General features: G+C 38.0%; 1 protein-coding gene across 3 annotated transcripts in view; it reads right to left on the bottom strand.

The window, feature by feature from the left end:
* Window positions 1–22,259, bottom strand: part of Gpc5 (glypican 5) — a 1,281,045-nt gene that overhangs the window by 614,338 nt on the left and 644,448 nt on the right. The gene's annotated exons all lie outside the window — the stretch shown is intronic.

Genomic DNA, 22,259 nt, shown 5'->3' with positions numbered 1-22,259 from the left:
TTGTATCACAAATATAATTAGGTTAAGGGCTTGGTAAAAATTCTCTGTGCTAAATTGGTTTAACTCTTTCATCTCCAGAGTGCTGAAAGTGTTTATTGGGATCTCAAACATTTGGGGCTACTTACAACACACCATCCTCACTAGCAGATATATTTGGCACATAGAAGAAGGCTGGCATATATGTCATTAAATATACCACTCGAACAGAAGAAATATAAAGATCATTTTTATTATACCTTAATTTAAATTAAGGAATACTATATATACTATTTTGTGACTGCCTTTTCTTTTATTGTTTTTTTTTTATTGGATATTTTCTTTATTTACATTTCAAATGTTATCCCCATTCCCAGTTTCCCCCATCTCCTGCCCCAGAAACCCCCTATTCCATCCCTCCTCCTCTCTGGTGGCCCTTGGTTCTGTGACTGCCTTTTCAAGGGATGTTTTGTGGCAAGAGACTGGATTCACACATAGTTTGGTGGGTGGTCATAGGCAGGACAAGGAAAGAATGGCAGAACTGTTAACCACACTAGATTTTGCTGGCAAAATACAGGAACTTATTGGCTAGAACAGATAGTTTTGATCAAATCTATTTAAAGTGTGTCGACATAAATATTCATGAGCTGAACTTAGGCAAAGTTAGAGAATACAAGTAACAGGCTATCAGCCATTCTGCTAAAGGCACAAATTTCATGTCTTATAGGATGACAGAGTATAAAAGTGAATAGCTTAATCCCAGCAAGATTTTAATAGTTTGTGAATTTATAGAATACAAAAATGCAGTGAAGGTGGTGTTTCTGAAGGCACTGGAAAGATGAGGTTTCCCACTAACCACTCGAGATGGAAAGTCAGATGAGCCGGGGATGCTGCCACAGCCTCGAAACTACCTGGGATTCAAGACCTTGTCAAAACAACCAAGCTGCCGGCTCCCTTACAGATAAGTAACTTAGGCAAGAAGACCCTAGGACTGCCAGAGGCAATGCTACGCTTGTGGTTTAGCACTAGCAAATTCTGACAGATGTTGAGCACTGTGTGATGCTGGGAATTCTGTGGTTTCCAGAGGCAGAGGTCTGTGAGGCAAGGAGTTAAGTGAGCTATGAAATAGGATGTAACAGAAAAACACTGAGCATTCAAAAGCTCATATTAGCCCCAACACTGACCAATGTCTCTAAAAACTAGATTACCATAGTAGCCTCCGTGCCTGGGTGAAGCAGTGAAGAAGGAATGAGAGTATGAAACACCAGGCAGATCTTCAGAGAGGGCACCAGAGAGGTAAAAGCCTGCCTCACATAGGCATGGGCGGCAGGCCTGCATCTTTACATGAAGTGATTCTTAAAAAGGCTTACCCAGCTGATCCAGGCATTTCAGAGGGAGAGAGGAAGGGAAGGAAGGGAAGGAGAGAGAGAGAGAGAGAGAGAGAGAGAGAGAGAGAGACTGAGAATATGAATCGGGGGTTCCTGGGGAGGTAGGAGCAGGATGAGAGAAAAACATACAAACGGACAAAACAAACAAACAAACAACCAAACAACCAACTCTCGTCACTTCTTTTCTCCAAAAAAGTGTTAGCTAGCGGTTACTAGGTGATCTGGTGTGTGTGTGTGTGTGTGTGTGTGTGTGTGTTTAGAAACATCAGGTTTGCAAGTAAAATACTTAAGTTGCTTGTTTGCTAATATAAATATTTCTTCTTTGTTTATTGATTAGTCATCTTATCTGTTTACATTTAAAATGCAATCCCTTTCCCAGTCTCCCCTCTATAAACCCCCAACCCCTTTCCCATCCCCTTTGCCTCTAAGAGGATGTTTGCCCACCTACCCACCCACTCCTACCTTGCTTTAATATAAAGATTTCAAACAAGAATTGCTAACAGTGTGAGTTCATAAGGAAGGATATATGTTAAGTGTTTCTGCGTTAAAATACCAACAAGGAAAACACTAAAGGGAAGTACACAGAGAACCAAGCCCACAAGCCCCGCCTAGTGCCGTAATAGCCCCACCTAGTGGCCGTAATAGCCAAAGCTCAGTGAACCATAGGACCACAGACAAAACGTGCAACTGCATCACCATAGCATTTTACTTCACTCCCAAATTAAAAAAATGGTTGAATTCCAATCATGTGTTAGACCCCATGTTAGAGTCACAGCTACAGTGTGTGTGGTATGTAGACCCAGATGGATATATAGACACAGATATGTGTTATGTAAGATTTAAGTAGATAAATATAGATATGAACACACAGATTGACAATTAAATCTAGAAACAGGAATACATATTTAATTTTACAATGAAATAAAAATGTAATGTACCTGGAATACTTCAGATAAAAAGAATTTTTTAAAGAGTTTCATTTTACTTGTTTGTTACCAAATCACACTGTGCCATCACTCTGGTTGTCTATATTTAATTCTGCTGCATAACATTTCATTCAGTGACATTGCTAAGTATTTGGTCTTTCACACAGTTTTAAGGCCTTTCGAGAAGGAAGTAGTCTTATGTTTATCTTCTATTTCCCAACTCTGGTCTCAATCAAATACCTTATAATTCATTGATAGATAACTTTGTATATATTTCATCTATGAATGCAGTGATATGTGACTACATTTAAATATTTATATCTCTATAACATTTTATATTTGTATATATAAGCATAAACCAGATACAAATGTTACTGTGTGGACTTGTTTGAATACTCAAAGGTACTTTAATTGATCATGATCATTTTACAAATACTATTTGATGCATATACAATCAAGCTGACAAGTTATTACATGAAGGGACTTAGTAAATCGACAACACATGAATAATTAAGATAAACTATAGTAGAAAAGTGGAGCGTAAGCCAATGACTTCAGCTCTTTTCGTTTAATAGAAGAAATGACTTTGTTTTGATCAGTGAGGAAGACTTTAGTAAGTTGAGAACTAAAAGTACCTAATACAATTTGATTGAGAAATAATGAAGAAAGAACATGTACTAAAGCAGTCAACTGAAGGACTGGTCCAGACTTGAAACTGATACCAGCAGCGCTTACAGTGCTCAGGGCATATTGTGCAATGATAGAGCATCATGGCCCTAAAACTTAAATTGGACAAAACCAGTTTAGGTTCCACTAGGCCATATCCCAATTCTGCAAATTAACCCATCTAAGCAGGAAGCATACCATGCTGGCCAAGGACAGTCATAATGGTCTATTTAAGATGATGTTGATGAAGGCATATCTTCATCTCTAACCCAAGCACATGGTCCTATTTTTTTTAATCTCCCTGTTATTTGAGTGGAAGCTTAGCTACTACATTCNTACACAGTTTACCTACCCCAGCATATAGATGACAAAGCATTTTCTTTTGCATTGTTTTTATCAATTGATCCCACCTCTAACCAAGAATTTATTTTGATAAGATGCACTGTGGTTTTAGTACAGATTATGTGACGTTAGCAGTATTACTGTTTAAAAAATCATCATGGTTATAATGTCATGAATAGGCATGGTTAATTTAAAATAGTTGCTATTGCTTTCTTCTTATAAAACCCTGGATCTATTAGCATTTTTAAATGGAGAAAGGGGAAACATTGGGTCTCATTGTTTTAATCTTGCCTGATAATTTAACATTAAGCTGGTGGGAATTACAAATATTTGTCTCGGACATAACATTGCTAATTTGGTGTTTCAAAGGAAATAGAATAATACTGAGTGAATCCTTCAACCAACATATAGGACAGTCTCTCTTTTCATAACAAGAAGAGAAATCTTTTTTATAAAAGGCTCTTTCTTCAAAAATATCTTCAAGGTGACATGTCAGATAACTAGAAAGTACTTTAGATGAACAGGGGAGATATAAAATTTACTGTGGCTGTAAAGCATATGACAAATTTTACATGGGCCTAGATGTCTTCCCCCACATTCTTAACTACCTAATTTTACCTCCTACAACTCATTCAAAATCCATTCTGTTTGGACCTCTCAGACTAAATTCAAAATTTTGTCTAAGAGTAGGTCAACAGCTTACGTTTTGATCACTCTGTTCCAAATTATGACCTACAGCATGGTTTTATAAATTCTTTTTAGTTTAGTTAATTTTGATTTTTTTTTTTAGTTTTTTTCTTTAATTTTAGAGCTCTGCTATTAATGAATCTCAAACAGTCCTAAGTTCTATGTAACTTAACTCAACTCTATCTCAACTTACTCCCACTGCTCAAATTTGGAAATTCTGCTTTTCCAAACTCATCCTACGAATAGAAATGTACAAATAGACCACTTATCTATACCCATCCATCTATACATCTGTCACTCCAACTATCATCAATTGATTCTTCATTCTTTCATTCATTCTAGAGTAATCTAAATATTGGCATGTGTCTTAAAGCTGACAGGGCTACTTTATCAAAGGACACATTATTTAAGACATCAAATAAGGCAAGTGGCATTTAAAACCCAGAAAGTAAATAATCCCACAGTACAAGAAGTTGTAGAAGAATTAGTGAGGCTGGCAGAAAAATATTGCTGCTGATTGGGCCAATTAGTGCATCAGGTTATTAACCAACATGACAGAGAGAAAATTAGAAAGGGAGTGCATAGGAGTAAAGGCAGCTGCGGATTTGTGGAGTGGATGGATACAGGCAAGTCAAAATATGTACAGAAAAAAATGAGGGTACTACCAGAAGCAGCCCCCTTCCCCCAGTAACTAAATTAAATGGATGGGTCAAAGTAAATCATATTTCAAGGGGGAAAAAGAGATTGACATAGTAATTCTGAAACAAAATTAAGGAGTAACAGAAGGTATGTGGTAACTTGGGCTATGCCACTGTCAGTTAAAGGAGAAATGGATGGGATGTCAAAAACTGTTCATTGTGATCCTAAAATGGAGCCAACTCTTTCAAGAAGTTTGAGGCAACATGCTACCTGTAGTGGGCTCAATGAACATATCAAACTGTTAACTATAAAGTCACGTTTCTATCAATATATTAGCTATCTTTTAAATTTTAATTTGTAATTCATTTTTTTACACTCCATACTCCCCATCTGACCCCTCCTCCCCACCCAACCTTGTCTCCAGGTGGATGCCCCAACCTCCCCCTCGCCACACACCTGACCTCTAAACTCCCTGGGGCCTACATCTCTGGAAGCTTAGGTGCATCATCTCTGAATGAACACAGAAGTACTCTACTGTATGTGTGTTGGGGGCCTCATATCAGGTGCTGTATGCTGTCTGTTTGGTGGTCCAGTGTTTGAGAGATTTCGGGCATCCAGATTAATTAAGACTGTTGGTCCCCTTACAGAATGGCCCTTCTCCTCAGCTTCTTTCAGCCTTCCCTAATTCAACAACAGGGGTTAGCTGCTTCTGTCCATTGGTTGGGCTCAAATATAGATATATATTTCGAAGGGCAGTCATGACAGATCCCTTTTTGTGAGCATTCCATAGCCTCAGAAGTAGTGTCAGACCTTGGGACCTTCCTTTGAGCTGGATCCCACTTTGGGCCTGTTGCTGGACCTTCTATTCCTCAGGTTCCTCTCCATTTCCATCACTGTAATTCTTTAGACAGAAATAATTATGGGTCAGAGGTGTGACTGTGGGATGGCAACCCCATCCCTCACTTGATGTCCTGTCTTCCTGCTGGATGTGGACTCTATAATTTCCCTCTCCCTACTGTAAGGTATTTCACCAAAGGTCCCTCCCTTTGAGTCCTGAGCTCTCTCACCTCCCAGGTCTCTGGTGCATTCTGGGGGATTCCCCCAACCTTCTATTCCTGAGGTTGCCTGTTTACATTCTTTCTGCTTGCCCTCAGGGTTTCAGTCCTTTTCCTTCACCCAATACCAAATCAGGTTCCCCTCTACCCTCAACTGCCCCACCACCCTGTCCACTTTCCCTCCCAAGTCTCTCCCTCCCTCCCCTCTTGTGGTTGATTCCTTCTCTCTCCCAAGTGGGACTGAGGTGCCCTCACTTGGGCCCTTCAGCTTGCTGAGCCTTTTGAATTCTGTCGGCTGCATCTTGTGTATGACTGTATTTTGTGTATTCTGTATGTTTTTGTTTTTGTTTTGTTTTTTTGGCTAATATCCACTTATTAGTGAGTACATATCATGCCTGGCCTTTTGGGTCTGAATTACCTACTCAGGATGATATTTTCTAGTTCCATCCATTTGCCTGCAAAAGTCAGGATGTCCTCGTTCTTAAAAGCTGAGTAGTAGTACATTATGTAAACCAACAACATTTTCTGTATCTATTCTTCTGTCATGGGACATCTAGGTTGTTTCCAGCTTCTGGCTAAGAAGACCACTATGAACATAGTGGAACACGTGTCCCTGTGGCATGGTGGGGCATCTTTTGGATATATTCCCAAGAGTGGTATATCTGGGTCTTCAGGTAGATCTATTTCTAATTTTTTGAGGAACCTCCAGATTGATTTCCAGAGTGATTGTAGCAGTTTGCAATTCCACCACCAATGGAGGAGTGTTCCCCTTTCTCCACATCCCAACATGTGTTGTCACCTGAGGTTTTGATCTTAGACATTCTGACTGGTATAAGGTATAAGGCGGAATCTCAGGTTTGTTTTGAGTTGTATTTCTCTGATTACTAAGGACTTTGAATATTTCTTTCGGTGTTTCTGAGCCATTTGAGATCTTCAGCAAAATGGCCAGCTAGAAAATTAACTCAAATAAATCAGTAACCTTCCTTTATACAATGGATAAACAGGCTGAGAAAGAAATTAGGGAAACAATTCCCTTCACAATAGCCACAAATAATATAAAATATCTTGGTGTAACTCTAACCAAACAAATGAAAGTCCTGTACAACAATAACTTTAAGACTCTTAAGAAAGAAATCAAAAAGATCTCAGAAAATGGAGAGGTCTCCCATGCTCATGGATTGGCAGAATTAACAAAGTAAAAATGGCCATCCTACCAAAGATAATCTATAGATTCTGTGCAATCCCCATCAAAATCACAACACATTTCTTCAAAGACGTGGAAAGAGCAATTCTCAAATTCATCTGGAAAGGCAAAAAAACCAGAATAGAGAAAACAATTCTTAACAATAAAATAACAGCTGGGGGAAATCACCATCCCTGACCTCAAGCAATACAGAGCAATAGTGATAAAAAAACTGCGTGTTGATCAATGGAATAGATTGAGACAGACATGTTGATCAATGGAATAAAATTGAAGACCCAGAAATAAAACCACACACTTAACTGTCATTTGATCTTTGACAAAGATGCCAAAAATATACAATGGAAAACAGAAAGCATCTTCAATAAATGTTGCTGGTCTAACTGGCTGTCTGTATGTAGAAGAATGAAAATATTTGACATCTTGTACAAAACTCAAGTCCAAGTGGATCAAGGACCTCAAAATAAAACCAGATATTCTGAATCTAATAGAAGATAAAGTGGGAAAGAGCCTTTAACTCCTGGGCACAGGGGGGAAATTTCCAAAACAGAATTCCAATGGCTCATGTTTTAAGAACAGGAATTGACACATGGGACCTCATCAAACCAGAAAGTTTCTGTAAGACAAAGGACATAATCAATAAGATAAATCAGCAACCTACTGATTGGGAAAAAAAAATCTTCACTAACCCCACACCTGATAGTGGGCTAATATCCAAAATATATAGAGAACTCAAGAACTTAATCACCAAAAATAAATAAATAAATAAATAAATAACCTAATCAAAATATGGGGGATAGGGCTTAGCTCTCTTCCTAATCTTGTCAGAGAAGCTTCATTCTGCACGATTCATGACTGCTTACAGTGATGAAAACATGTACCCATTGAATGCTCAGTCCTATTGGAGTATCTGTGTTCCTAATACATAGCAGGCACCTAGAAAGAGTGGTCAGTCAATGTCTTTTATTGGGGATTTGAGTACATTGATGCTAAGAGATATTAAGGAATAGTGATTGTGGCTTCCTCTTATTTTTGGTGTTATTTTTATGTTTATGTGGTTATCTTCTTTTGGGTTTGTTGAAAGAAGATTACTTTCTCACTTTTTCTAGGGTGTAGTTTCCATCCTCGTGTTGGCATTTTCATCTTTTATCCTTTGTAGGGTTGGATTAGTGGAAATATATTGTGTAAATTTGGTTTTGTCATGGAATATCTTGGTTTTTCCATCTATAAACTACCAACCAAAGAGTATACATGGAGGGACCCATTGCTCCACCTGCATATCTAGCAGAGGATGCCTTGTTGGACATGAATGGGAGGAGAGGCCCTTGGTCCTGAGAAGGCTCAATAACACAGTGTAGGGGAATGCTAGGACAGGGAAGCAGGAGTGGATGTGTTGGTGAGCGGGGGAGAGGGGACGGGATAGGGGGGTTTTGGAGGGGAAACTAGGAAAGGGGATAACATTTGCAATGTAGATAAAGAAAATATCTTAAAAAAAAAAAAAAGAGTGTTCAGGAATTCAGGAATACAAGACCAGAAAGACAAAGGAATGCTGTGAAATGCTGTCTTCTCCACATGACATAACCAATATATTCATCAACCCATTTCAGCTATAGTGATCTGCACAAGGTCCAGTCATCAAGATCAGCAACCATTCCAATGGACAGCACTTACTGAGATGAGTAAATTTACGAAATGAATAAATAAATAAACAAACAAAAAGGCATACAAAGAAAGAAAGAGAAACAAATCTACTTAGAGGACCAGGATCCTAGAAGAGGACAGGATGAGCGATGGTCAGGACGGTCTGGGAGGGTAGAGTGGACACGATCAAGATACAGTTCATGTATGATGTCAACAGTAAAAAGATGTTCTGAAATAGAAACTAAAAATAATATTAGAGGGAATAATTTTAACTAAGAGAAGCATCTGCAACCAAATTATGAATGAGTCAAATAGGCTGAAAAATCACACTTATACAAAATGGTTCTAAATTATGCTCATAGTCAAATTAAATGAAATAGATAGTATATTTCTACATAAAGAGAAACATTTTATCTCTCAATAAATAGAATCTCCACTCTTTCCAATTATGAAATAAATTGCTTTTATATTATACATATATCACTTGATGAGTTTTCACTGTTACAAAAATGTTCTCTTGGAAGAAGTATACATAGACATAGATACTCCATTATGAAATTTACAACACGCTTACCTCTCTACAGAAATCAAAGAAAGCCTAATAGTAAATACCAGTAAATAATTCAAATTTTATTACAAGTATAAATAATCACCATCTGACACTAAATCTTCCAAGTACTAGTGTTTTCACTATAATGCTTTCTTGTTGTCTGAGTAATAATTTACTGTGGAACAGGTGTGTTTGAAATAATAGGCAAGCTTAAGAAGAAGCAAAGACTTCCTAGACAATGCGAAGTCCCTCAGAGGAATATCATTTTCCCAGCACCAATGGTGTTTAGAGATAGTTTCAGGGTTTCACAGGTTTCTCACAAGTAGATACTCTGGCTTGAATGAAAATATTTTCTCATAGGCTCACTTGTTCTGAACACTTGTTCTCAGTGTTTGGCACCGTCTGAGAACCTGTGGAAACTGATTGGTGATGTCTTCCTAGAGGAAACCATAACAAGGGCTGGCTTGAAGAGTGTACCCTAGAGACACTTCCCATTTGTTTTTGTTTGTTAGCAGGTTGGTTTTTGCTTCTTGACTGAAGACACAATGTGACCCACTGGCCTCTCTCTGCCTCTGCTACCATGCTTCCCTGACCAATCTCCTTGAATGGCAAATCAGAATAAATTCTTGCATCCTGAAATTGCACCATGTCGAGCCTTTGGTCACAGCAACAAGAAGAGAAAATAACACTGATACTAAGACTACTTAAAGAGTGGGTCATCTACATGTTCACCATGGCAGTTAGTTTTATTTTCTTGATGAACTAGACTCTTCACATTAGGAACCATCTTTCCTGGTGCAACAAAGAGAACCCATCAGGACTGACCATGAGTAGAGAGGTGAAAGAAGGGCAGCCTTGAGAGGTGAATCAGCCTTGATATCCCCACATGGCAGTTTGCAATCACATCCTAAATTCACTGCAGTCTACTGCAAATTGAACCTCTGCTGCAGCTAGCTAACTGCATGGCTCGTCAGCTTACAGGGTGGTTCAGTTTGAGACAAAAACCCTCCGGCCACCCCCCCTTTCCTCTCCCAGCCTCATATTTCTTGATCCTAGGTTGACACAAAAAACTGGAGTTGAACTAAAATAAATAGAATTCAATTGAGCTAAAAGGGCAATTTAAAATAATAGTTGACCTTTTCTGTGAGCATCAAAGCTCTGGATCCTCATGGCTCTCTTGACAGCAGAGCTGAGTCTGGAAGCTGGTGTGGCCAGACACATGGCTGGACGGAACAACAGCAGGCTGTCTGCCAGCTTGCTTCGTCTTTAACTTACCCATCTCTGCCATCTAAATGTATTCTGTCAGAACCTGTAAAATCAGCAGCTTTTAAAGGAGTTTTGCTCAAACTCCTGCTGCTTCTTTTTAGGCTTTATTCAGAAGTGAGACTGGAAGAAAGTTAAATGCAATGTCACTTTTATCCATTGCTTTTCTGCTTCTGATATCCCTTTGTTCTCGTATCTATTTCCTGCCGTTTCATTTCTATTGCTTTTATACATTGCATTTCAGAAAAAAAACTATGACATCTGAAATTTCATGTCTCTGGTCTTTTGAATCTTTTAATTCCCAAGCCCAAGAACCAATTAGACCGTTCAGATAATTACTCCATCCGCTTGCCTCCTCATTTAGATAGCCAATGATGCACATTTGAAGCCATGTAAAGATTGGTTGTACGATGGAACTTTAGCCATCTTCGGGCTGTGTGGACTTGTCAGCACATCTCAGTTTAGGGTCCACAATCAACTTGTCACTTCTTTGACAGGCTGATAAACATCATAGGGTTTTGGACAGCAGGTATTTTCATAAAAATAAACCATACATGTAATTTTGAGGAAAATATAAACACCTTCTTGTACCCAGTAGGCTGCAGCGGACCTGTAACCCTAGCCCTTGAGAAGTCGAGGAGGGCGAATTTTTAATTCATGGCTGGTTTAGGCTTCATGGAAAGACCTTGATTCTTAACATAAAACAAAGCAATAAACTTTGCATCTATTACTTTACCCATTAAAATACTTTTTACTAACTGGAAAAGAAATATTTACTGACTATGAGAATCTGTGTGTATGTGTATGTTTGTGTATCTGGATATATGTTTGTGAATATATATATATATATATATATATATATCCAGATACACAAACATACACATACATATGTGTATATATATATATATACACATATAAAAGCTTTTTCCCATCTCCCTTCTGCCTGTCTCTGTCTAGATCAGCCTGTACTTCCTGCCACCACTCCAGTGCTAGCTCTTTATTTTTCAAGGAGCCACATTCCAGTCTGACCTAACCAGCATGAGGACAAGGCCAGACCCACCCATTTGGGCTGCCCTTTGACATTGAGGGTTGCTTGACTTTCACCACAGCAGCTAGCTTTTTAATTTAATAATCTCAGAGAATCATATTTTCAGCAAAGGAGGAAGGACAAGCTTTTACATACAGAGGCTTGTAATGGGCTTTAGAGAGCATGATACCAAGGGTTCTGCTATCCCTTACCTCCACCTTAATAGCAACCAATATCCAAAAATACAGGGATGCACCTTCATACCATGTGGGAATGTAGGTCTTCCCAACATGTATGTATGTACATATATATGTATGCATGTATGTATGTATGTGTATATGTATATGTATGCATGTGTGTTTGTGTGCATGTGCTTATGTTTACAACAAATGTTTCATCTATCCCTATCATCCACCTATGTATCTATATCTATCTATCATCTATCTATTTATCATCTCTATCTATCCATCTATAATCTATCTATCTCTATCATCATATTCTTCTATCCTTTATTTAACTCTGTGTGTGTTCCTGTCCCTAACAAAATGAATGTCTGTTTTCTTAGAGACAGGGATCACTTTATATAATCCTTTTAATGGGACATAAATGATATAGTAATTGTTATTGTTTTATTGATAATTTCTCAAGATGGTTTCCGTCTTGTCAGCTCTTGAATAAACACCATTGTGATTTATGTGTGTAAAACAACCCTCCCCTGAGAAGAACACCGGTCATGGCCGACCCATCCTCACGAGGAAATCCCCAGATTTCATCAGTATATGTACCATTCTAGGAATAATTCCCTGGAATACTCTTGCAAACTTATCTCACAAGTCCTTAGGTGTGTTCCCCTGTATGCCTCAAATTAGTGAACTGACCTTTGGCAACATTAATTGCTCTGGTGGTTTTTACCTGAGGAGTTCTATAACCAAAAACTGCTTTCAGCAAAATCAACCATTATTTTACAGGATAGTCTTCTCTGAAACAGAGTCAGGGTGCTAAATGGGCTTTGTGAACCTTTTGCAGGGTTAGCAAATGAGAGTGGAGACTTAGTCAAGGTCCCAGAGTGACAGAAGTGGAGACGCGATTGAGGCCATTTATCTGTGGACCTGCAATCTTCTTTGGCAAAGCCTAACAGCTCACTTCAGTGGATCCTTGTTCATTAGGAAGCACGTCCATGAAACCATTTCATTTTGATAATTGCCTTTGGGGAAATTTAAGGTACTATTTTAGAATGCCATTCTAATACATTCCTTTTTACTCTGTAACTTTCTATTTTCATTTCCTATTTTTTCATATATGTGAAAATGATATCCAAGAGTTATGTAGTACAGAATTTCTTACACAGGGTGACAAACCTTATCATGATTGTATTCTCTGTTAAAATTATTTTTATTGTGTCCGAACATTACTCTACAGTATTGCAACTAGGGGGCCTATCACTCAGAGCAGAGGAATCCATGTTCCTGTACCAAAGAGGGGGCAAATGCATTCATTACATCATATTTTTTTGAAAGTATATGCTGCTAAGAAAAGGCAATCTAAGTATCACCTACTATTCTCTAGTACTTTGGTAATGCTAGTTTATTTTTAAGCATATTTAAAACTACTACTTTGACATTCTGTATTTAGTATGTTGTAGGTAGTAAAAGAAAATCTCTGGAATAAGAAATTCTTACTATCATGATGACTCTTGACATCGTTCACTGAACTTGGACAAACTGCTGGCCCACATATAAGAATATTATGCAACCATTGCAAGTTTCTGTCAAGAATCCAAAATATTCATAAATATAATCAACTCATTTAACTATGTGGTTTGTTTTGTTTTATGATTTGTATGCTGGAAAACTGAAACACTTGGTGAAGTTATTGTTAATTTTAATCATATATATTATAACTTTGCTAATTTTAAAAGTCATTTTCTTCCTTATTTCCTCTATTATAATGCAGTATTATTTTCTTATATTCATTTGATTATTTAAAAATAGCCTCTTTTGCTCATCCACCATATATTCATGCATTAGTATTTTTTGGTTGTTCTGTGAGTATAAATGCGATGCAAGAAAACGGAGATCATTTCATGAAGAAATTCACGGTCTGAGAGGAAATAGGATACATATATGCAGGAGTTAAGAGGGACGTCTTGGTGGTTACTACCACTTTCTGCCCTTGCAGAAGACCGATACCACGTCACGTTGCTCACACATGCCTGGTCAAAAAAAAGACAGACAGACAGACAGACAAGAAAAGAAAAGAAAAGAACCGAGGAACTCACTATAAATATCTGTTTCAATACTGTTATCCATGAGCTGTGCCTGAGTTGGCGATAGCCCCCACCTGCTCTGCAGATGCATTCTTAGCCCTGTAGTTTGGGAAGGCAGGCAGGCATTCCGTTTTCACACTCTTCAGAGCGATGGCACAGCCCCTTATTACTGATTCAAGAGCTGACCTCATCAGCTCCCAGAGCAAGGTCCATACAGTGCTCTCAGAGGCCATGTCCTTCCCTTCGAGCTTCTTCCACCCCTGCCTCGAATTATCAGCATTCTACTCTGATTGCTCTTCTTGTCACAATCACTCCTTGGCTCTTCATACCCGAACGGACCGCTGAATTCTCCAGTGCCAGTTTGTCTCCATTCCTGCAGAGGCGTTCTCATTGTCTCTAACACCAAACAGTATACCCCTACACGCTCCCTAATACTCCCTTCCCCAAGCTGCATTTCACCCACGCTTTGTCATTACTCCCTCATTATTCGTCTACCATTTTGTGGTTGACACTCGTTTTGCGACTGGCACAGATAAGTACTAAGAAGAAGAAAGTGTAGTGAATGTGTGCGTGAGCGAGTGATGAGGGGAGACAAGGAGTTAGCACACATGAAGAAACAGCTGGTGCTGGATAAGTAAGTTATTAGTGACTCTAGATAGAGTGCAAAATTTTATATGAAGTCCATGCTGCATCATTCACTGGTGAGCTCCATAATATATGCAGATTTTAGAAAAACATGATTCCACAGAAGGTATTTTTGTCATTAAAGAGGTAGTAATTGCTCTGGAAGTGTTATGACATCAGACCTATGCTATTTTGCAAATTTATAATAGAGAACTAAAATTAATGTTATGTTATTTAATATGTAAACATATAATTGTTCATATTCTATAACAGAGAAACATGAATATTATAAGAATTACCCTCAAGCAGTGAATGTTATCTTAATGCATCTCTAAAACTGAGGCATGACACATCAATCTAGAAAATTAGACATGTTCTGAGCTTCACTTCTCCACTTAACAATTAGCATGCAATAATTATATTCAGCTTATTAATTTTTACTCAAAATAGCACACTAAAGTAGTGTAAAATATTCCAGTCAGGTTTCTACTAGGTGAAAAGATGAAGGTTATTTATGTAATTCACAAATATGTATAATTGTGGATAAAACTGTACCTGTCAAATTTGTATTTTAAGTCAGTTTTGGTCTGTACATATAAACATATTTACACTCATTTGGCTTCTGGATAATAGTGTTGATTAAAATTAACATCAATGTTTTTAATTCATTAGATCTGTTTCCAGTGTTAATTAAGATGTGTCTCAGGATTCTGTACACTAAACTCTTATCAGTTTGTGGTATTCAGAACAGTTTTATTAAATGCTTCTTGTATGGATGCATTATAGTAAGGGAAGCAAAACCGTTGTATTAGTCAGGGTTCTCTAGAGTCACAGAACTTACAGATAGTCTCTATATAGTAAAGGAATTTATTGGTGACTTACAGTCTGCAGTCCAAATCCCAACAATGGTTCAGTAGTAGCTGTGAATGGAAGTCCAAGGATCTAGCAGTTGCTGAGTCCCACATGGCAAGAAGGCGAAAGAGCGAGAGCCAAACTCCCTTCTTCCAATGTCCTTATATGGTCCCCAGCAGAAGGTGTAGCCCAGATTAAAGGTGTGTGCCACCACACCTTTAATCCCAGATGACCTTGGACTCAGAGATCTCCCTGTCTTAATCTTCTGGATTCAATCACCACTGTGTCTCAAGATCTCCATACCAAGATCCAGATCAGAAACTTCTATCTCCCAGTCTCCAGATTAGGTTCACTGGTGAGCCTTCCAATTCTGNATTGTAGTTCATTTCAAATATAGTCAAGTTGACAACCAGGAATAGCCACTACAACCGTCATTCCAAAACATTATTGGAAATAATGATTGCTATCATGCTCATTAATATGAGTTTCTGGGTTGTTCTGGAAGTTTTTTGGGGGGGTACAAATCTACAATCTACATATTAATCCAGTGCAAAAATAATTCATACATAGATTACTGAAATAGTTACTTTCTTGTCGCTATGGCAACATGGCTGACAGAAATCTGAATAAGAAAGAATATATTTAAAGTTTTTGCTTAGTTGTTTATCATGTCAGGGAATTCATGGTGACAGAGGCATGAGGCAGCTCGTCACATTGCAGCCACACTCAAGACTGCTTGAAACAGTGACTGTTCTTCCCTAGTTTGGTTTATCTCTCTTATAGAGTCCTGGACACCAGTCTATGAATGGTGATACCCACAGTTAAGGTGGAACTTCCCTTCTTAATTAACCTAATTTAAATCAGCCTTTGTGGGCAGCCTTCACACCTTGTCTGCTATCTTCAAGTCTTGTCAAGATGCAAATCCATATAATGCATAACAGTTATTAATGCCATGATCAAAAGATGGATGTAGAGTTTCCCTTAAAGATAGAAATACCTACAAGATATTAGAACTCGTAAACTAAGATGTGCTCTTGAGTTAGCCTTGAGAAACAATGAGATTCTTGACACTGGATCTAAAAGTCAAACATACTTTTTATGTCTAGTAAATATATAGGATTGGAGAAGTATGTGCCTGCACTTTATACACAAACACTCCAACTAAAGTAGTGATGGAATTAGTAATAAAAGGAGAAACTTAAATATTTAGTACTTAAAACCTTACTTCAGCTTGCCTTTTATTCATTTATTTATCATTCAGTTGTCCTTACTAGATTTTTGTCAGCCCTCACAATGGTCTCTGTGGAAAACTCAATAGTCTCAATTGTCAGTCCTCAGAGAGACACTTCACAGACCAGTGTCACTGATAGAACTTGGTTCCCAGCCAATTTAAATAAAAGACTCAGTGATTCCCGGGCTAATTCCTTAGTTTCTGTTCTCTCAGAAGACAGCCAGTTCCCCTTCCACTTTGCTCAGTATCTCCAGCCAATGAGTTATTTCATTTCATCTCTGTGTGAGCATTTCCCTTTGGAACATAGAAGGAAATTGTAAAACATGTTTTAAGCGCACAATGGTATTCGTACTTACAGAAAAGTTAACAGTTTGTTACACTGAAGCTAGTAAAAATCATATTGACTTTCAGAGAATAAACGGGTTTTGGTTCTAACTTTACTATTAATGGATGCTGGAGCAGATAATGTCCATACAGGGAAACAAAAAAAAAAATGTTTAAAAGATAAAATAATAAAAAAAAGGCATATAGATATTTAAGGTTAAGTGAACAAAATGTGAATGCTTGTATGGTCTTATTAATCAGACCTGAAAAGGGGGAAAGATGGACTAAACAGTTTCTCTCTAGGGAGTTGTCAATCGGTGGGACTCTGAGAGTAGGGTCACATCTGCATGGTGTTCAGACAACCCTCTAAGGGACACTGTGATAAGTGAGCTCAGCTTGTCAAAGGGGCAAGCTTAGTCTGGCTAGGCATCCTTCAGGGGGCTCCTGCACACCTCCTGCACACACACCTCGATTGCAGGTCTATCTTCTATTTTCTTCCCAGTTTTCACAACTAAGAACTATTTTTTTTCCAGGACCTGAGAGAAATCCAGAAAGCTATATCAGGAGTAAACATTGCTCCTTCCCTAGTAGGAGGACAGGAAGTTTGCACTGGGTAGAATTTCCATCAGAAGGAGGAGTTGAAGAAGTACCACCATCCCTAGGAGATGGTTTCTTCTCTTCACTGAAGGCAACTGCAGCTAAAAACAGGATGGATTTCTGTCCTCTTTTTCAATCTCCATTTAGGACATAAAAATAATATATTAGCTTGCAAAATAATGTAGGCAACATAACTTTCAGATCCCATAGATTTGGGGAACTTAGTTGAAGTGGTTTGTACAGTTAGAACAAATTCAAACAAGAATGCATTGCTTGGTGCAGTAAAATAAGTATATAAATATCATAAGAATAAGAGGAATCCTGTGATGATTTAACCGGTGTGTCTCGTGAGAGCTGGTGAGTATGCCCAAACTCTTCCCTGATACATTTAAATGAGTCCATATAATAAAAAGGTCAGGCCATGTTAATTTTCCCAAACCAGAGAAGGAAGGGTGCATACAGATGAGTGTGCTCATCGTACACTCTATACTTGTGTGCGAGGATCCCCCATGTAACACAATAACGTGTCACACATAAAACATAGACATATAAAATTCAGCAGTTCTGTCAGAAATTCCAGAATAATAATTCTGGTAAACAAAACTTTCATGCTATTCTTGAAATTTACAAATGATAAATTTTAAATGACTCACCTCCAAAATTGGCAATATGGTAAGCAAGTGAAGTAATTAATATTAATCAGCTCAATGTAGGCCTTTCCATGCCCATTTCAAACATATGAATATGTATTTCATGTAGCAATAAAGCAAATATTTTTATTGACTATTTTATGTATTTACATTTCACATGTTGTCCTGTTGACCCCTTCTCAGGCTCCCCTCCACAATCTCCCATCCCATCCCCCTTCCCTATGTCTCTAAGAGGGCACTCCCCTACCCACTTACCCACTCTTACCTAGACCCTCTAGTATTCTCCTTTGCTGGGGCAACAAAGGCTCAACAGGACCAAGCTCCTCCCCCCCCCCCATTGATGCCAGATCAGGCAGTCCTCTGCTATATATGTAGCAGGAGCAATGGACCCACCCATGGCTTCACTATTTGGTTGGTGGGTTAGTCCCTGGGAGCTCTGAGGGGTCCTGTTAGTTCATACTGTTGTTCTTCCTATGGGGTTGCAATCCCCTTCAGCTCCTTCAGTCCTTCCCTATCTCTTTCATTGGAATCCAATGGCTGGCTGACTCTGCACCTTAGTCAGGTGCTGGCAGAACCTCTAAGAGGACATCCCTATGGGCGTCCTGTCTGAAGATGTAAAGCATCTGAATGCCAACAATGCTAAAACTAACATCCTGATTGGTGGACTGGTAACCAATAGTTGTCCTTCAACTGTGCTCAAGCTGAAACTAAATCAGGCTCTTTCTTATACAGCTGTTATCTGCCCATATAGTTACAAGGTAGTTTGAAGACTCTTGTCTCAGAATAAAACCAGGTTCTCTATTTGAAATAAAAGTATCTTTGGGAGTGAAGGAATGCTCAGTACACAACTGAGGAGCATAAAGATATTTACCATGAGTTCAGGTCAGAGAAATTGAAGCTGCAAACTAGCAAAATTGAGGTGAAAATAGGAGTGGATATTCTCTTTCTCTCTCTCTCTCTCTCTCTCTCTCTCTCTCTCTCTCTCTCTCTCTCTCTCTCTCACACACACACACACACACACAGCAGTTAAGCAGTAATAGCAGTGGATCTTATTTAATATAGAGAATAAAGGCTGAAGGAGATCACAGAATAACTCTCCATTTTCTGGGTTTGGAAGACGGGAACTAGACATCTGCCAACTGAAAAATAAGAAAAATTTAAATATTGCAGCAAGAGGAAAGTGAATGTAACTCATCTTTATTGCCTATATATCAGCAGAACTTCTCACATTATTTGTGCCTTCTGCCTTGAATACTGGACTTCTTTTACAGTTGAGTAAATCCATTATTTCTTCCAGAATGAAGGTGAAGCTATGAAGCAGAGCTTTCTATATATTCTTGTACATTATAGAAACTTCTTGGACCACCAATCAGGCATCACACACCAGCAGATATGAGGCCCCCAACATGCACAGCAGAGAACTTTTGGGTCTGGGTTCAGTCAGAGAAAACGCACCCAACTCTTGAGAGACTGGAGGCCCTAGGGAACGAAGAGGTTGGTGGGGTGGGGGTGGGGAGTGGGGACGAGGGGAGTGAGGAGTTATGGGATGTGAAACAGTCAGAGGACAGACCAGGATGGGAATAAAGTCTGGAGTGTAAAAAAAAAGAGAAACTGAATAAAATTTATAAATGAAGAGAAAAAACGAAAAAAGGAACGTCTGCCTAATCACCCAGCTGCCTTTCTTTTCCTGTCCAGGAGAGGCGTGTTCCAGGACTAGCATGAAGATCGTGTTGCACTAAATTCATAGTAGTATTTGAAGAACTTTGCTTTTGTAAATGTTCTAGTTAGAAGAGATTTAATTCCACTTCCCATCTATTTATGATCCCCTATTAAAACCTAACTCATTAATTTCAGAATGCTATCTATTCATAAGGGGTAAAATCCATCTAGAATTGATAACTTCTACCATTTATCATTAATGCCTCACATTCTCCCTTTTGTTATAATTTCACAACTACTTAGCACATCTTTCTTTCCTAGACATTGAACACCTAAAAACTATGAAAGCCATGTATATCGTTAGAAAAAAAGACACTTATAAACAAAAACATATATCAGCTTATTCATATGCTTAATCTGCTGTGCATATGCACATAATATTGTATATGCAATAAGAAATTTTGAATCAAAATAATATTTTAAAAAGAGCCAAAAAGGCAATTTACAATATAGCCCACAACATTGGTAGAGAAACAAACAAACAAAAGGTGACAGTGAGATTCACCATTTGTCAGTGGCTCAGTTCTTATGACTAAGATGGCTTTAAACTTCTATGAGGTCTCAAACTTTTTCATACAGTGCATTCTTAGAAAGCTTGAAATTGTAAATTATTACATTGTCAGAGACATCTAAATATTCCCTGACCTGTGTCCCCACTTTACAAGTGAGGGCTATCTTTTGAGCTGGGCACAACTCATAAGAAATGGCATCCTCATAGAAGCAGAGGGAGGGAGGACAAATCGGGAAAGGGGGTAATATTTGAAATGCAAAATAAATAAAATATCCAATAAAAAAAAGAAACATAGTCAAAAGGAAAACCACTCTTATGTCCCATGCTTGGAAGGTGGTTCTAACTCTAACTTATAATTAATAGGAAGAGAGGACATAGATGGTCATGTTAGCCAATCACCCCAATGCCACCCGAACATTAGCTTTCCTACAAGTTTCCCACAGAGCTCAGCATTGTCTTACCTTTCATTCCAATGAAGCTGGTCTCAATATCCCTCGCCTTTTGTAAGAGAGTTAATAATATTCCAAAACAAATAATTTAAGATAACATTTCAAACTGAGCATGAGATATTAGGGAAGAACACAATTTACAAAGTAAAAAATTGAGTCAAAATTAGAAAATTTTTAAGTTTGCTAGAGCTACAACATGAGAAAATAACAAATTGATTTAAAAATAAATAAAATTGCATAAAATGGATGAAAACACAAAGATACCTCAGCAATAGTGCAATGGGGGAAAACAGAAGGCGAACAGATGAATTTTAACAACCAATGGAACTGGAGGGGAAGAGCTCTTTAGTTTGAAAGTAGATTAAAAGGATTTGGGAAAATATTAAAACTAAGCAAGAGGAATTCAACAAATATGTAGTAGCTCTTACTGAACAAAAAAGTAAAGAGAAGAGAACAAATTATTGAAAGTCAAACTGTCGACAAGAATCCTCTGAGAAAATATTTAACAGGAGAAATTGAAAAAGTATACTAGGAGCCTGAGAATATAAGCTTGAACTACCAACATAAGAGATGAAATTACCACACATCAAAGGTAGGACAAACCGTTGGGCACAGGAAGGGATATTGAGATCATCACCATCCAGTTTCCCAGCCATACGTTTTACATAAGAAATGCAAGAAGAGGAAATGGGAGCCAACATGCTTGTATTCAGCAAAATTAGTTTTTGATTATAAAGGGCAAGAGGCCTTGTAACCATGGGAAAACTTGTTAGTTGTTCTGACATGATAGGAATGAAGCAGAGACCGACTAAGACCTTGACTAACTAGTGCTGAGAACTATATGACTAGTAGAGAATAAATAAAAGTTAGATGATAGATATGCTGTGAACTAAATATCTACACCTCTGTCTCTATCAGTCAATTAGGTATATTATAAACATCAATTGAGGAAAGAATATAAATAGTTATTGTTAGGAATACTATTAGATGTATATACTTTCTATCGTGTTATAATTATTCTGACATTTCAGTATACTTGTTGTACAATAAAAGAATTGATTAATATGTATTCATTTATTTACATTATTACTGTGTAATTAATTTCTATCTCCACTATACAGCTTGTGGCCATAAGATGCCACCTACCAATAAAAGAACTTCTGTAAACATGTCTGATTTCATGTTTGTAACAGTGATACCCAAGCTATTGAACATACAGAAAAGAGGAGTAAGGCCTTCAAGAATAATATAAAGAAAATTAAGATAACAAACGATATTTTGTAAAGTATCTTTGGAAACCATCTTTACATTTCAATTTACAAATGTGTTCCAAATTGTTTTCTTGATATCATTCAAAACTGTGTAGAATTCAGGGAGCAAAAAATTTCATCATTTTAAAAAAACAGATTCAATGAGCAGACAAATTCAGGATCTCCTCTTCATTTCCAAGGAGTTATGTAGCTCACTCTAATCGTCTCCTTTTTGTTACTGTGATGAAACACAAGGAGCTGAAGTCTGCCTAAAGCAAGGCATTTGTTAATCGCCTGCATACACCGAAGTGGATGCTCACAGCCAGCTATTGGATGGAACACAGGGTCCCCAATGGACCTGAAGGGGGCTGCAACCCTGTAGGTGGAATAACAATATGAACTAACCAGTACCCCCTGAGCTTGTG

The sequence above is a fragment of the Mus pahari genome, chromosome 8 (assembly GCF_900095145.1).
Source record: "Mus pahari chromosome 8, PAHARI_EIJ_v1.1, whole genome shotgun sequence".
Taxonomy (NCBI): domain Eukaryota; kingdom Metazoa; phylum Chordata; class Mammalia; order Rodentia; family Muridae; genus Mus; species Mus pahari.
Note: the sequence above shows the minus strand (reverse complement) of the source record. Positions and strands in the feature narration are given on the sequence as shown.